The sequence below is a fragment of the Capra hircus genome, chromosome 28 (assembly GCF_001704415.2).
Source record: "Capra hircus breed San Clemente chromosome 28, ASM170441v1, whole genome shotgun sequence".
Taxonomy (NCBI): domain Eukaryota; kingdom Metazoa; phylum Chordata; class Mammalia; order Artiodactyla; family Bovidae; genus Capra; species Capra hircus.
In genome coordinates, this window is record NC_030835.1 from 25,244,426 (window position 1) to 25,260,789 (window position 16,364).

General features: G+C 40.1%; 1 pseudogene; it reads right to left on the reverse strand.

Moving 5' to 3' along the window:
* LOC102177591 lies at positions 1,422-2,008 on the reverse strand (annotated as a pseudogene).

A 16,364-nucleotide genomic window follows, 5' to 3' on the forward strand; every position in this document is an offset into this window, starting at 1 on the left:
GTATTATATGGAACTACAATAAGAGCTTTAACTTTAAAATCAGATAGAACTGGATTTGAATCCAGCCTCTAATCCTAACTGTGACCTTGGGAAGGTTATTTAAACTCTCCGAGTCTCAGTTTACCCATCTGAAAACAAAAGTAATGACATTGATTTCTTGCTATTTGGTGATGATTAAATGATACAGTGCATATAGATCACTAAGCACTGTGCCCAGAACATACAGCCTCAGAGTCCTTTAAACATGCCATGTGGGCATGTATCAGCCTCACCACAAACCCTCCCTCCTTATACCTCAGCTATTCTGGAGGCTATCAATTTTTGGAATGCCACCCAGGACTCCTAAAATGAATTTCATGTCTGATCAATAGGTTGTCTTTAAAATTGGACCATATTTAACATCTTTGTATTTTCACAAGAGGAAGTAATAGCCTTAAACTTATTTGTATTCATTTGGATTCTCATAAACTATCTTTGGCTACTGCAGGGACCCCCTACAGACTGATTCAGCACCACTATAGTACTAAATTCTTTATCTCTGTATCATGGCAAAAAAATGGTTAAAAGCACAAACACTAAAGCCAGACTGTCTGGGCTGAAATACCATTTCTGCCTTTACCTGTCTGTGCAAATTGGAGCAAGTTACTTGACCTTTCCATGCTTCAGTTTCTTCAATGGGATGATAGTAATAGTGCCTACTTTGCAGCATTTTTGTGAATCTAATACAGGTTAATACATGTAAAGTACTTAGAATAGTACCTGGCACATAGTTAACATTTTATGGCTGAGTGCTCACTTTTACTAACTACTTACAAAGTAGGATGAAATTAATTCTACAAACATTCGCTAATTGGTTACATGCCAAAACTATGCCCAAGGCTAAAAGATGATGGAGCTCCTGACCACAAGGACCTTCGATAAAAAAGGATATTATATATACATATATATAAAATACATGCATGCATGCATGCTAAGTCACTTCAGTTCTGTCTGACTCTCTGCAACCCTATGGACTATAGCCCACCAGGTTTCTCTGTCCATGAGATTCTCCAGGCAAGAATACTAGAGTGGGTTGCTGTGCCCTCCTTCAGGGGATCTTCCTGACCTAGGGACTGAACCTGTGTCTCTTATAACTCTTGCATTGGCAGGTGGGATTTTTGCCACCAGCACCACCTGGGAAGCCCCATATATAGCACATACATATATACAATGTATAATCTGGTACACATACACACACATAATGCACAGTGCACACACATGTCACAAACTTTAGGCTATACCAGTACCTGACATTGTATAATCTGAGATTACCATTCTGTTCCCTTTGGCTTTTTTTTTTTTTTAATCTCAAACCAAGAGTTTTTATTGTCTCTTTAGAATATCACAACTGAGTCCATAGAACCATCTGCTATCTTGTTTCTGCAGCAGGATCACTGAGATCTTATTCATCAGCCTGCTGAACTGTTCCTTTTTCAGAAGCATAGATACCACCCCCCAAATTTTCTGATATCCTTGTTTTTTAACTGTGGTGGCTTGCTGAATCAAAGCAGCTGAATTTGACACAAGTTCAATGTCATTTCCTTCAAGAATCAACTCACCTTTCTGGGCTTGAGATACTGAACAGGCAACCCCTGGCCTCATTCAAATCCTGCATATGTATTTTTCACCCAAAAAAGTTCAGATTTCCACAAGAGAACCATTCTCCTGAATAACAACATTGATGGGGAAGTGGGCATACACCGACCTCATCCTGTAATGGAAGCCCAGTGTAACACCTTGATCATGTTCTGTAAGTGACTACAGATTGTGCGAACAGTGGCCACTTCCTGTTTCCCCTCCATTTGTCAACACGGAGCCTCTATTTCTTTTCAAGGAGACTGAGTTCTACTTTGATGTAATTGAAGTCCCTCCAAAGGGTGCCTCTGAGGCCCTTCACAATAACTGTCCATCCCTTCAAGGTAATGTCGACATTTTCTGGTATGTCAACAGCCTGACTGGCTTCTAACATTTTTTGCCTTTAATCAGTGATGAAAGCAGATTTATATCTGGGCTAACCACTTGGACCAGCCTCCTATATGATGGCTGCAAAGAAGAGTATTGACTTTACACACCCCCGATTAATTGTTACCAAGGACCTTGAATCAAATCACATTTTTACTAATCAGATCATTGTCTGAAAGCCAACGATTGTGAAAGCTGAAAAACTTAAATCAATTCCTAAATCTGTAAATGAAGACCTGGATAAGTATCCTCACTTTGGGTAAATAAAGAATAAAACTATGACTGATTTGGAACTATTTCTAATTTATAGAACACAATGAAAACAATATTGTAAATATAAATCTACTTCCTGAGAACCGGATAACAACGAGTTTATGGACAAAGCTGGTGTCCATGTGTGAGATGGAAGAAAATTCTCCTTACACGGCATCTTCCTTCTCTCTAAGCAATGTTAGTCTTTAGTCGCTCAGTCGTGTCTGACTCTTTGTGATCCCATGAACTGTAGCCTGCCAGGCTCCTCTGTCCATGGGATTCTCCAGGCAAGAACGCTAGAGTGGATTGCCATTCCCTTCTCCAGAGCATCTTCCTGACCTGGGGATCGAACCCAGGTCTCCTGCATTGTAGGCAGATTCTTTACCATCTGAGCTACAGGGAAGATCTGTAAGCCTTCTCTCTAAGCAGGTGGCTAAATCCCCACTCCTCACAATGAACAGTGCCTTCCACTTTCTCTCCACTATTAATCCTTCTCAGTGGGCTGGCCTTGAGGTTTAAGTTGTTCTTCAGCACTGCAAGGGTGAGGTCTTTTGCAGACCACGAGCAACAGCTGTCTGGTAAAGCTTTGCCTGTGAAGTAGCTGGCACCCACTGACAGTAGTTGCCTCCTGTTGCTCAGTGACAGCCCTGCTGCTTCCAGAATCGAAGGCAGCATCTGTAAACCCCATTAGCCTGTCTCTCCCACAATTTTCTATTCTTTCTTGTCAGCAAGTGTTACCACAACAAACACTGAACTTTCCCTGAGGCCACTAACTCCATCCTTGGGTTCTCCACTCCACAGCTGAGTTGAAGGAATCACATAAGTAAATGACACATAGAAGTAAGTGACTGCTCAGACAGACTCGATGTGAAACACTTTCCAGAGGCATTTCAATCAGAGCTAGTCCTTTCTAGGACTGGCCATAGGTTGTGAGATGGTAACTATTTGAATACTATTATTAGTCTTTATTCAGCACCTACTATATTTCATGAGAAACACTGGGCTAGAAGAAGCACAAGCTGGAATCAAGATTGCCAGGAGAAATACCAATAACCTCAGATATGCAGATGACACCACCCTTATGGCAGAAAGTGAAGAGGAACTAAAAAGCCTCTTGATGAAAATGAAAGAGGAGAGGGAAAAGTTGGCTTAAAGCTCAACATTCAGAAAACGAAGATCATGGCATCCGGTCCCATCACTTCATGGGAAATAGATGGGGAAACAGTGGAAACAGTGTCAGACTTTATTTTGGGGGGCTCCAAAATCACTGCAGATGGCAATTGCAGCCATGAAATTAAAAGACACTTACTCCTTGGAAGGAAATTTATGACCAACCTAGATAGCATACTCAAAAGCAGAGACATTACTTTGCCAACAAAGGCCCGTCTATTCAAGGCTATGGTTTTTCCAGGGGTCATGTATGGATGTGAGAGTTGGACTATGAAGAAAGCTGAGTGCCGAAGAATTGATGCTTTTGAACTGTGGTGTTGGAGAAGACTCTTGAGAGTCCCTTGGACTGCAAGGAGATCCAACCAGTCCATTCTAATGGAGATCAGTCCTGGGTGTTCTTTGGAAGGACTGATGCTAAAGCTGAAACTCCAATACTTTGGCCACTTCATGCAAAGAGTTGACTCATTGGAAAAGACTCTGATTCTGGGAGGGATTGGGGGCAGGAGGAGAAGGAAATGACAGAGGATGAGATGGCTGCATGGCATCACCGACTCAATGGACATGAGTTTGAGTGAACTCTGGGAGTTGGTGATGGACAGGGAGGCCTGGCGTGCTGCAATTCATGGGGTCGCAAAGAGTCTGACACGACTGAGCAACTGAACTGAAACTATATTTCAAACACATGTCTTATTTATTATATTTTATCCGTGAACAATCCTAAAATTTAGGGATCTTTACCCCCATTTTAAAGATGAGGAAACTGAGATTCACAGTATCTTTTTAACTGAAAAATATCACACAGTGTACCTTCCTCCTCCGTGGATGATAGAGTTTTCTTTTTGCTCCTCAATCATACCAGTATCAATGGCTTCCAACTTACCCATTAGGTAAGACTGATCCTACAAACAACTGTAATGAACCAAGCAAAGATATCTTCACTCCTAAGTCAGAATTTTTGATCTAGAAAGCCAGCATGCAAAGGACTCAATAGCCTGAGTTGTCCCATGTTTCATAGCATTTATAAAGGGAAAGAAGGAATGCCAATTACAGCGCTAAAGATAAAATGACCCACAAGGCTGCACCATCAAAGTTGCTCTTACTCTGCTCTCTATGGTGACGTTTAAATCAGCAAACTGGTCATCCCTTAACAATGGAATCTTTTCAAATTAATTGATTTGATAAAACAACTGCAAATTAACCACCACTCAGTTGTGCTGCTGCTTTCTTTAAAAAAAAAAAAAAATTCTAACAAATGACCAAACTTTATGTGCTCTTTTGCCATCTCAGTTTAACTTATTAAGCAGACAGCAGGAATCCTAATCAGTCAAGACAATGACTAACACAAGTGGCATCAAGTTTACACGACTAATTTGAGTACTAATGGAATCTGGTTTCCTTTACTTGTGTCTTGATATATTCTGGAAAAGTGTCTCCTTTTGTTTTGGAATCATGAATATAGAGTTCTCTGCTAAGAAAGGATTCTCCTTCTCTGTGGACACATTCCAAGTGGCTTCTCTGAAGAAAGCTATTCCCAGATAACTGTTTAAGGACCTGCATCATTAGTTGAGGGCTTCCCTGATGGCTCAAGCGGTAAACAATCTGCGTGCAATGCAGGTGATGTGGGTTCAATCCCTGTGTTGAGAAGATCCCTTGGAGGAGGGAATGGCAACCCACTCCAGTACTCTTGCCTGGAAAGTCCCATGGACAGAGGAGCTTGGTGGGCCACAGTCCATTGGCGGGGGGGGGGGTGGTCAGAAAAGAGCTGGATATGACTGAGCATGCACACATGTGATCATTAGTTGAACACTGATGAAAACATAAATGCACTGGGTTCTGTGGGTTTATGTGAAACTTGTTATAAAGGACTGTCTTGTATGATCACAGAGGCTAAGAATTCCCACCATCAACTGTCTGAAAACTGTAGGCCCAAGAAAGTTGATGATATAAATTTCAATCCAAATCTGAAGGTCTGAGAACCAGGAGCACTTTATGGCATTAAGTCTCAGTCCTGGAGAAGATCAGTGTCCTGCTCAAACAAGCAGAGACAGTGAATTCAATCCTCCTCTACCTATTTGTCCAATTCAGGCCCTCAACAGATTGGATAATGCCTGTTTACACTGAGGAGGGCAAGCTGTTTCACTCAGCCCACCAATTCAAATGCGATTTCATTCTGGAATGTCTTCCAGAAACATTCTTACAGATATTTCCAGAAATAATGTTTAACCAGATATCTGGGCAGTCAAGTTGACACATGAAATTAATCAGAGATATAATTATACATGCTATAAAATGTTTAGTGCAAAACAGTAGTGGACACATTCTATTCAGTAACACTTGAGAGTCTAGAGACCCACATATCTGTGCTCATATCTGTGCTACAGAGTTCAGAGAGTGTCTGAAGAGAATATTGGTTCTTCTTGAGATGGTCCTTTGGTTTCTGTGATGCAAAGGCTGGGCATGACTGGGGCAGAGGCCTTCTTTTCACCTGTTCTGTCCTAAGCTTTGATGTCTATTAAGGTATATAGGTCTGATGATAGCCACATTCCTGTTTCTTGCCAGGAAGTGTGATCTCAAGTCCATGGCCACTTAGTATTTATCGAAACTTTATGCAGAGAAAAAACACTTAGCACAATTTTTTCCCTTTCTCTAGATAGTCTAAGATAGGTTACTAATCAGGGTAGGGTAATATTCTGCACCCTTATGGCAGAAAGTGAAGAACAACAAAAGAGGCTCTTGATGAAAGTGAAAGAGGAGAGAGAAAAAATTGGCTTAAAACTCAACATTCAGAAAACTAAAATCATGGCATCCAGTCCCATGACTTCATGGCAAATAGATAGGGAAACAATGGAAATTCTGAGAGACTTTATTTGGGGGGCAGGGCGGGGGCAGGTTCCAAACTCACTGCAGACAGTGACTGCAGCCATGAAATTAAAAGATGCTTGCTCCTTGGAAGAAAAGTTATGACCAACCTAAACAGCATACTAAAAAGTAGAGACATTATTTTACCAACAAAGTTCTGTCTAGTCAAAGCTATGGTTTTTCCAGTAGTCATGTATGGATGTGAGAGTTGGACTTTAAAGAAAGCTGAGCACCGAAGAATTGATGCTTTTGAACTGTGGTGTTGAAGAAAACTCTTCAGAGTCCCTTGAACTGCAAGGAGATCAACCAGTCAATCCTAAAGGAAATCAGTCCTAAATATTCACTGGAAGAACTGAAGCTGAAGCTGCAATACTCTGGCCACCTGATGCAAAGAACTGACTCATTGGAAAAGACCCTGATGCTGGGAAAGATTGAAGGCGGGAGGAGAAGGGGACAAGAGAGGATGAGATGGTTGGATGGCATCACTGACTCAATGGACATGAGTTTGAGTAGGCTCTGGGAGTTGGTGATGGACAATTTGTGTGCTACAGTCCATAGGGTCATAAAAGTCATACACAACTGAGCAACTGAACTGAACTGAACTGAATACTTCAAAGACCATAAGTATTGAGAAGATTATGGTACCTTCTCTTGCCATATGCAATTTGAAATATATCATTTTCAAAGTTACATAAAACATAAATAAATGTGTAAAATAACTTATCTCTTGATTTTCTGTTTAAATAAATTCTTCAGAAATTGCCTTTTCTTTTTTAACACGCATATAATTTGTTGGTATCTTAAATACTAGCTTAGTCTGCTACATGGGGTAACCCAGTACTCTCTAAGAATTAAGCCAAAAAGATCAAAGGTCAGTTATAAAAAAGAAAGAAAGAAAGAAAGAAATACATCTTTAGAACAAAAAAAAAAAAGAATTAAGCCAAAGTAGCAGAGAGAAAGGTACCTAGACTGAATTATATTGGCCCCCACCATCCACCATTACTGCCAGTAAAACTAATTCTTATGAATTATTTCTTGGCAGGAGACCACTGAATTCTACCAAGAAATCATTTTGAAGAAAAGCTTATCATACATATATCACTAAAACGTTGTCCAGACACTTTCATAGAGGTTTCTGTATTTTGTATATTATTGATTTTATGGATCAAACAACCACCCAAATTTCTCTTTTCACCTCAATAGCTAGAACGCTGAGATCCAAATACGTGGCTACCCAAGGCTAGCACTTAGGTCATCATGGCAGATGTTCTCTGCCTCCTCCACCTGATAATTCCACCTTATTTTTCTCCTAAACACTCATTCTACTTACTATCTTGTGTTTTTATGTAACCTTCTAACAACCTAAATCCTCTATAAGGTAATAGAGTCCCTTGGACTGCAAGGAGATCCAACCAGTCCATTTGGAAGGAGATCAGCCCTGGCATTTCTTTGGAGGGAATGATGCTGAAGCTGAAACTCCAGTACTTTGGCCACCTCATGCGAAGAGTTGACTCATTAGAAAAGACTCTGATGCTGGGAGGGATTGGGGGCAGGAGGAGAAGGGGACGACCGAGGATGAGATGGCTGGATGGCATCACCAACTCGATGGATATGAGTTTGAGTGAACTCCGGGAGTTGGTGATGGACAGGGAGGCCTGGCGTGCTGCGATTCATGGGGTCGCAGAGTCGAACACGACTGAGCGACTGAACTGACTGACTGACATTTATAAATAGGTTTATGTAGTTTCTTCACATAGTATATTTGTATTCATATACATGGTTTCTTCTCCTATACAAGTGGGAAGCGTGTGATATTAAAATGTGAATTAATTTTTAAATATATTTTATAACTTTCACTTACTATAAGTGGTGATACTATGGGTAATTTATTACGTCTTTATAAGTTTCCAAATTTTCAAAAATTTCTCTAGTATGTTTCAACTTTATAATCTTTAAAATAAAATTTTAGAAAAATCATTCACAATAGGTCTGTACTATATAATTATATAATAAAATTATCAAAATCACTCATTTGGATTTGGAGAGATTAAAATAAATCAAGTGTGACATTTAAATTTCAATACATGTTTATCCAGTATATTCAATATATCATACTCTCCAATGATTCAATATAAATAACAAACAATTTAAAAAATGTTCCTGAGGTTTTACATCTTGATATTAATAGATTAAAACTTATCTAACATTATCCTACAAATTTCCAGTTTTTATAAGCATGTTTTATGTCCTAGATATTGTTTTATGAATACTATTGATACAGCTAGCTGAATGGTAAAGAATCCACCTGCCAATGTAGGAGACTCGGGAGACATGGGTTCGATCCCTGGGTCAGCAAGATCCCCTGGAGGAGGAAATGGCAACCCATTCTAGTATTCTTGCCTGGAGAATCCTATGGACAGAGGAGCCTGGTAGGCTGCAGTCCAGGGGTCACAAAGTCAGGCACGACTGAGTGTGCCCACATTTACACTTACTTACACTACTTATTGATACACTTTTCTATGGAAAAAAATCCAATAGTCCAAGTGGGCTGTGAGTATGACCCAGAGGAGCACCTTTGATTATTAGAGATTAGATGGAAAGATCTCTGACCCCAATTGAGTTTCAGAATCAGTCTGGAAGATGTCAAGACACTCAGTAAATAGAAAAATGTAAAATAAATATCTTTAGAAGTTCCAAAGGTTGTGATCTAAATGTTTTCAAGACATAAAAATAACACCTCGAGACAGAAAAATAAACTTTAGTTTTCTGTCTTCTATAGTAAAATTTTTAAACTGATACCATGTATAACATAGATACAATGGTGTCATCAGTGACCCAGAGCCAGACAATCTGGAATGCAAAGTCAAGTGAGCCTTAGGAATTACTGCTGTTAATAAAGCTAGTGGATGCTATGGAATTCCAGTAGAGCCATTTAAAATCCTAAAGGCTGATGCCATCAAACTGTTGCACTCAATATGTCAGCGAATTTGGAAGACCCAGCAGTGGTCTCAGGACTGAAAAAGGTAATCCTCATCCCAATTCCCAAGAATGGTAGTACCAAAGAATGTACTAACCATCAGAAAATTGCATTAACCTCCTATTCTAGTAAGGTCATGCTTAAAATCTTGCATACTGGGCTTCAACATTATGTGAATGAAGAACTTTCAGATGTCCAAGCTGGGTTTAGTAAAAGAAGAGGAACCAGAGATCAAATTGCCAACACTCTTTGGATCATAGAGAAAGCAAGGAAATTCCAGAAAAACATCTACCTCTGTTTCATCAACTACACTACAAACTTTGACTATGTGGATCATAACAAACTGTGGAAAGCTCTTAAAGAGATGTGAATACCAGACCATCTTACCTGTCTCCTGAGAAACCTGTATACTGGTCAAGAAGCAGCAGTTAGAATCCTGTATGGAACAACTGATTGGCTCAAGATTGAGAAAGGAGAACGACAGGGCTGAATGCTGTCGCCCTGTTTGTTTAACCTATATACTGAGCACATCATGAGAAATGCTGGGCTGGATGAGTTACATGCTGGAATCAAGATAGGGAGGAGAAACATCAACAACCTCAGATATGCAGATGATACCACTCTAATGGCAGAAAGTGAAGAGGAACTCAAGAGCTTCTTGATGAAGGTGAAGGAAGAGAGTGAAAAAGCTGGCCTAAGACTAAGTATTAAAAAACTAAGATCTTGGCATCTGGTCCCATTACTTCATGGCAAATAGAAGGGGAAAAGGTGGAAGTAGTGACAGATTTCCTCTTCTTGGGCTCAAAAATCACTGCAGATGGTGGATGCAGCCATGAAATCAGAAGACAACTGCTTCTTGACAGGAAAGCTATGACAAACCTAGACAGGGTGTTGAAAAGCAGAGACATTACTTTGCCAACAAAGGTCCCTATAGTCAAGGCTATGGTCTTCCCAGTGGTCATGTACAATTGTGAGAGCAGAACCATAAAAAGGCAGGACGCCAAAGAATTGATTCCTTCAAACTGCGGTGCTGGAGAAGATTCCTGAAAGTCCCTTTTTCAGCAAGGAGATCAAACCAGTCAGTCTTAAAGGAAATCAACCCTGAATACTCTTTTCAAGGACTGATGCTGAAGCTCCAGTATTTTGGTTATCTGATACAAACAGAAAACTATGAAGCAAAAAAAAGAAGAAGAAGAAGAGATTCCAACCCACTCGATGAATGCTTCAGTTGGAGTGCACTCATATGAATTAGCAGTCAGATAACTGACCTAGAAAGGATTCAGGTTGAATGTCAGCCTTAATGTTATAAATGCCAAATCAATGTCAGTAACCAATTAGGTTCTGAATTTCAACTATGAATCTGTCCTAAAAGAAGAGGCAACTGACCATCTTGAGAAACAACCTGAAGAAGAGAATACTGGAAAGGAGTCAGAAGACCATGCTTTATGCCTCTTCCAAGTGTTTTTACCATAAGAGACTTGGCTTCCTTTTCTATACTAAGAAGAGATTGGATTATATGATCTCTAAGGATTTTTCCATGGCTGCAGTTCAATGAATTTTTTATTGAAACACCTTTCTACCTCTCCCAGGCTTTTTCCAGTAGCCAGGTCATTAACTCTGCTTACCAGTCATTGTGCCCGTACATGGAAAACTGACTTCACTGTTGTCCCTTGGATTTAAAGTTGCTCATGATAAACTATCTAGAAGTAATTATTCCTGCTACCCTAGTGTGTAGCTCCAATTTATGGCAATTACATACGATTAGCCACAGCTTCCTTATCCTTTTACTTTTTAGATCTTAACATTCAAGAAAGGGCAGTCATTTCAGACTGTCAGTATGTATCAGAATAAATATATCCAGGCTTTCAACAGAGAATATCTTTCTATTTTCCCTTATAATAGAGGGGAAAGGATGGGCCTTTGTTTTCTACATCATTTGTAAAATTGCCCACCACTCAGATTTTTGCCAAAAAGAGAAATAAATTGAAAGAAAATTCTAAGGGGCCTTGAGGTTAACTTTATGTATTTTATTTTTAAATTATCACTGATAAATATTTCTGGGTTTTGTGGTTTCAGCTGTTATCCTAGGCTTGTCTTTCTGTTTTCATTTCAGAAGATAATTGCCTGCCTCAGGATATTGTTATTTTTATGGAGGAAAAAATATTTTTTTCTCATATCAGATTTTAAGTACTTCTTTAAATTAACTCTTGGGTTCCCACTCTGGCACGGTTAGGAATCATTCTCCAGTGAAGGCCTGTGGGGGGGTCTCTCCTCTTTTGTCCTTTCACCAAATATGAAGATTCATAGTTAGTTCTTGATGATCCTGCTGAGTTTATTGGAAAAATAAAGCTCCATGCACAAAATTGACAGAAGCCATTTAGGCGGACATTCTAAATATCATTTTTCTTCCGTGTGTACTAGCAAGTCACAACACAGTTGTGAAAGAATGGGAGCTACCTGAAAACTTATTGATGAATACATGAATGAGTAAATACAGGAAAGCATTTTCATTGACATCTTTTAAGTGATGGTACAAAACACTCACCACACGTGGGGCTATTGGTGGGTCAATAAAACAAACACATTTGGCTTTAACTTTGAATATCCCTGCTCAGAGTATTAGAGTGTTGGATTAGAAATAAATTTATTAAGCTATCTAGAGCTTATCAGGTTAGGTATCTAAACCTTTAGAAGGTTTTGATAGAGGAAAGTATTAAAGAGCATTTCAACTAGCAGAAATAAAAAAGTGATTCTGTTGCTGAAAGAGATGGTAGAGATAATTTTAATCCAGGAGTCTCTAATTCACTGTCCACTGGCCAAGATTGTCCAGACATACCTTTGTGTTTTCAGAATGTGGTTTCTCATTAAACTTTTTATTTTATCAATACAAAATGGTTGATTAACAATGCTGTGATAATTTCCGGTGGACAGCAAAAGGACTCAGCCATACATCAACATGTATACATTCTGCCTCAAAATGTGATCTGAAAGCCTCTAGTCCGAGCTGGTAATTTCAATTCCCCATGAGCCTCAGTACCCGTTGTCTTTCTCAAGCTGATTCCATATTCCACGTTGCTGCCTTGCCTGTCATCATTTGCACTCATGGCTTCTGATATAGGATAGCACCTTTAAGGCTGTAACCACTGAGGCCTGAAGGGCACCAAGGTAGAGGCGGGATTAGAGCAGAGCCCCAGGGTTGGACTCTAGTCCAAACATTGCTTATTTCAAATAAGCAATAATAGTTTGCTTTTCAAGTAATCACTAAAGAAGAGCTAAAAACTTTGAATTGCCCTCTCACTTAGTCCACATTAGGTATATATAGAGTCAGAAAGTGAAAGAAAGTGAAGGAGCTCAGTCATATCCAACTCTTTGCAACCCCATGGACTGTAGCCTACCAGGCTCCTCAGTCCATGGAATTTTCCAGGCAGGATTACTGGAGTGGATTGCCACTTCTTTCTCCAGGGGATCTTCCCAATCCAGGGATTGAACCTGGGTCTCCGGCATTGCAGGCAAACACTTTACCATCTGAGCCACCAGGGAAGAGTCAGAAAACAGAATTAATTTGTGACTTCCCTGGTGGTCCAGAATCCACCTACCAATGCAGGGGACACGCGTTCAGTCCCTGGTCTAGGAAGATCCCACATGCTGCAGAACAACTAAGAGCAAGTGCCACAACGACCGAGGCCTGCATGCCCTAGAGCCCGTGCCCCCCACCAGGAGAAGCTGCTGCAGGGGGCGACCTGAGCACCACAATGAAGAGCAAACCCCAACCTAGAGAAAGCCTACGCACGGAGCAACAAAGACCCAGTACAGCCATGAATAAATGAATACATTTTTTAAAGGAATAGTGGTTATTTGGCTGCAAAGGAAATTAAGCCCAGAGTGGCTATGATTTGCTTAGAATCACACAGCCACCAAGGGCTGAACTGTCATCACATGGGCTAACCCATCAAGCATAACTGGCATTGCCCTAGGGCTGTGGTTCTCAACTGAAAATGATTTTTCCCTCCCAGGGGACATTTTACAATTTCTGGAAATATTTTTGGTCATCACAACTGCAGGGGTTACTAATGTCTAGTGGGTGATGGCCAGGGATGTTCCTGATCATCCAATGATACACAAGACAGCGCCCCACCCCCATCAAGAAAGCATCAGGCTCAAAATGTCAACAGCGCAAGGCTGAGAAACCCCATTCTAGAAAATCAGGCTAGAAGGAATGTCAAAAATTATTTTTGGAAGGATGGAAAGGGCTATGGGGTGTGACAAATGAGCCTATAAACGTCTTAATCCATTCCAGTCACTTGATCTCTAACACATGACTTTCTATTATTCTATACTCAGCAAGTGTGTAAAGCAAAATTAATGCAAGAGAATTCATATTTGGGGGACAATCAGGCAAGAGCATAGTAGAAAAGACAGGGATTCTGGAGCCAGATTCCTTAGGTGTAAATTCTCTCTGTCTCTGTGCTAACTTGAGCAAATCACTTACCCTTACTCATCTCAGAGCTTCCCCTCACTTTTTTCATTTATCTGTAAAATAAGGGTAATAATATTGCCTTCCTCACAGGAGGATTAAATGACCTACCCCATCCCAAGCACATGGCATGTACACAGCACTTAGCTACAGTGACTCTCCAACTTCATCTCCCCTATCTTTCTAGAAGAGAAGAACTAGTATCCTAGTTTGATAGATGAGGTAAAGGAAGTTCAGAGAAGGTTTTGCAGCGCTGGCAGCAGCAACAACTTCAGAGTAGACTGCGGGTGCTGTAGGAGTGGGCATACCACAACCACCCCAGCGCACCAGATGGCACTCTCCCTCCCACTCTCTCTCTCCTTCCCCCTCCCTCCCTCTTCCTCCTTCCCTTTCCTATACCCACACACCTTACAAGCAGAAGCCTCTGATTACAACAAGAAAACTCTCTCCAAGACAAGCTGCTCATTGTTTGTATTTTAAGTTTTGGTTTGTTTTAATAACAACAAAGATCTTTAACACTTCCACTGTTTCTGAACAAATAAAACTTTTCTTTCATAATTTATGTCACTTATGGCATGTATTACAATCTTTCACATCTTATCAAATTTTAGATAATTATACTTTCCTACAACTACATGATTAATTACAAATGGACACATATTTAACTTTACCATGAAGAAAACTGCTGTACATCCCCTTAACCAAGTGAGCCAAGTTAACATATCAACTTTGGGACAAACACCATTTGCCTCCTAACATACACGGAGGACATATTTTCCCTTAAATTATACTCCTACCAAGCAAAGCATACTTAACAGGCAAACTGAAACTGGCCTTATGCTCTTCAAAAATATCAAGGTCATAAAGATGAAGAATGCAAGAGGAACTATTCCATTAAAAAAAAAAACTAATGAGACATGGCAACAAAATATAATGTGTAAGCCTGAACTGGATCCTGGATTGGGATAGACAATAGCCATAAAGGACTTTATTGGAAACATTGATGAAGGTTAATATAGACTTGGATTATATTATGACATTATATCAGAAAATAATAAATTTTCTTATGTTGGTCTTTTTACTGTGGTTGGGTAAGATAATGTCCTTATTCTTAGAGGCAAGAAATATTAGAGGTAAAGGCTGCTATAATGCAGGTAAATGAGATTTCTGCAGAAAAAATAAAATAAAATCCGTGATTTGTAGTGTTTGCTTATTTCTGTGGTATAAATGCCCCCACCATGGCCAATTTCAGGCTACCAAAGGGAATTCACTGAATGCAGAATTTGGAAGACATATACTATATATGTGTATGTACACCCACACACACACACGCATGCACGCACGCACGTAGGCACGCACGCACGCACACACACATGTATATAGGCTTTCTTGGTGGTTCAGATGGTAAAGAATCCACTTGCAATGCAAGAGACCCCGGTTCAGACCCAAGCTTCAGTCCTGGAGTTGGGAAGATGCCCTGGAGAAGGGAATGGCTACCCCCTCCAGCATTCTTGCCTGGAAAATCCCATGGACAGAGGAGCCTAGAGCGCTACAGTCCACGGGAGTCACAACGAGTCAGACACAACTGATTGACTTAGCATACACATACATATACATGTAATCTATATATGTATCAAATAAGAGAAAGAGAAAGCAAATATGGAAAAATATTAATGAGAACCTACATAAAGGGATAAATGAGAAATCTTTGTATTGTATTTGAAAATTTTCTGTAAATTTAAAGTTACACCACAATATTAAAGTTTAAAACCATCTAGATGTTTACAAAAAGTATATATATACTTCTCCATCCAGTCCAAGGAATGTTTTGCAGTGTTAGAGGAGGATTATTGAACTGAACTGAACTGATAACCTGATTATGACCTGTAAGAAGACCATTTTCATGCTAAGCTTCAGAGACATTGAGTTAACCACTTAAAATCACTGACATTTCGTCTTATTCAGGGGATTAAATGTTAGTCTCAAAACTAACATGTTGAGTCTTAAATAGATTTGAAAACACCCTTAGGGGTTCTAAATTCATCCATTAAGACAATATAGTACTGGCCTTCAGTGAGTCCAACCAGCCAGTTTTTCCTCCAGCCCTAAAGCTCTGGAGAAGGAAATGGCAACCCACTCCAGTATTCTTGCCTGGAGAATCCCATGGACGGAGGAGCCTGGTGGGCTACAGTCCATGGGTTGCAAAGAGTTGGACACAACTGAGCGACTTCACTAAAGCTCTTTGGACTTGTCTGCATGCTCAGTCCTATCTGACTCCTTGTGATACCACGGACTATAACCTGCCAGGCTCCTCTGTCCATGGAATTTTCCAGGCAAGAATATTGGAGCAGATTGCCATTTCCTCCTCCAGGAGATCTTCCTAACCCATGGATCGAACCCACGTCTCTTGTATCTCCTGCATTGGCAGGCAGGTTCTTTACCAGGTGAGCCACCAGGGAAGCCCAAGAGCTGTTTGCTGTTCCCTTAATAGAACTTCAGAGGGAGAAGTTTAGGGACTACATTTTAATTGAAAAAAAAAAAAAAAGAAAGGAAATTCTTCCTGACCATTTAAACACTGAGACCATAAGAGCACTGAGCAATGGATGCTCACAGTGTGAGAGATGACTGGGC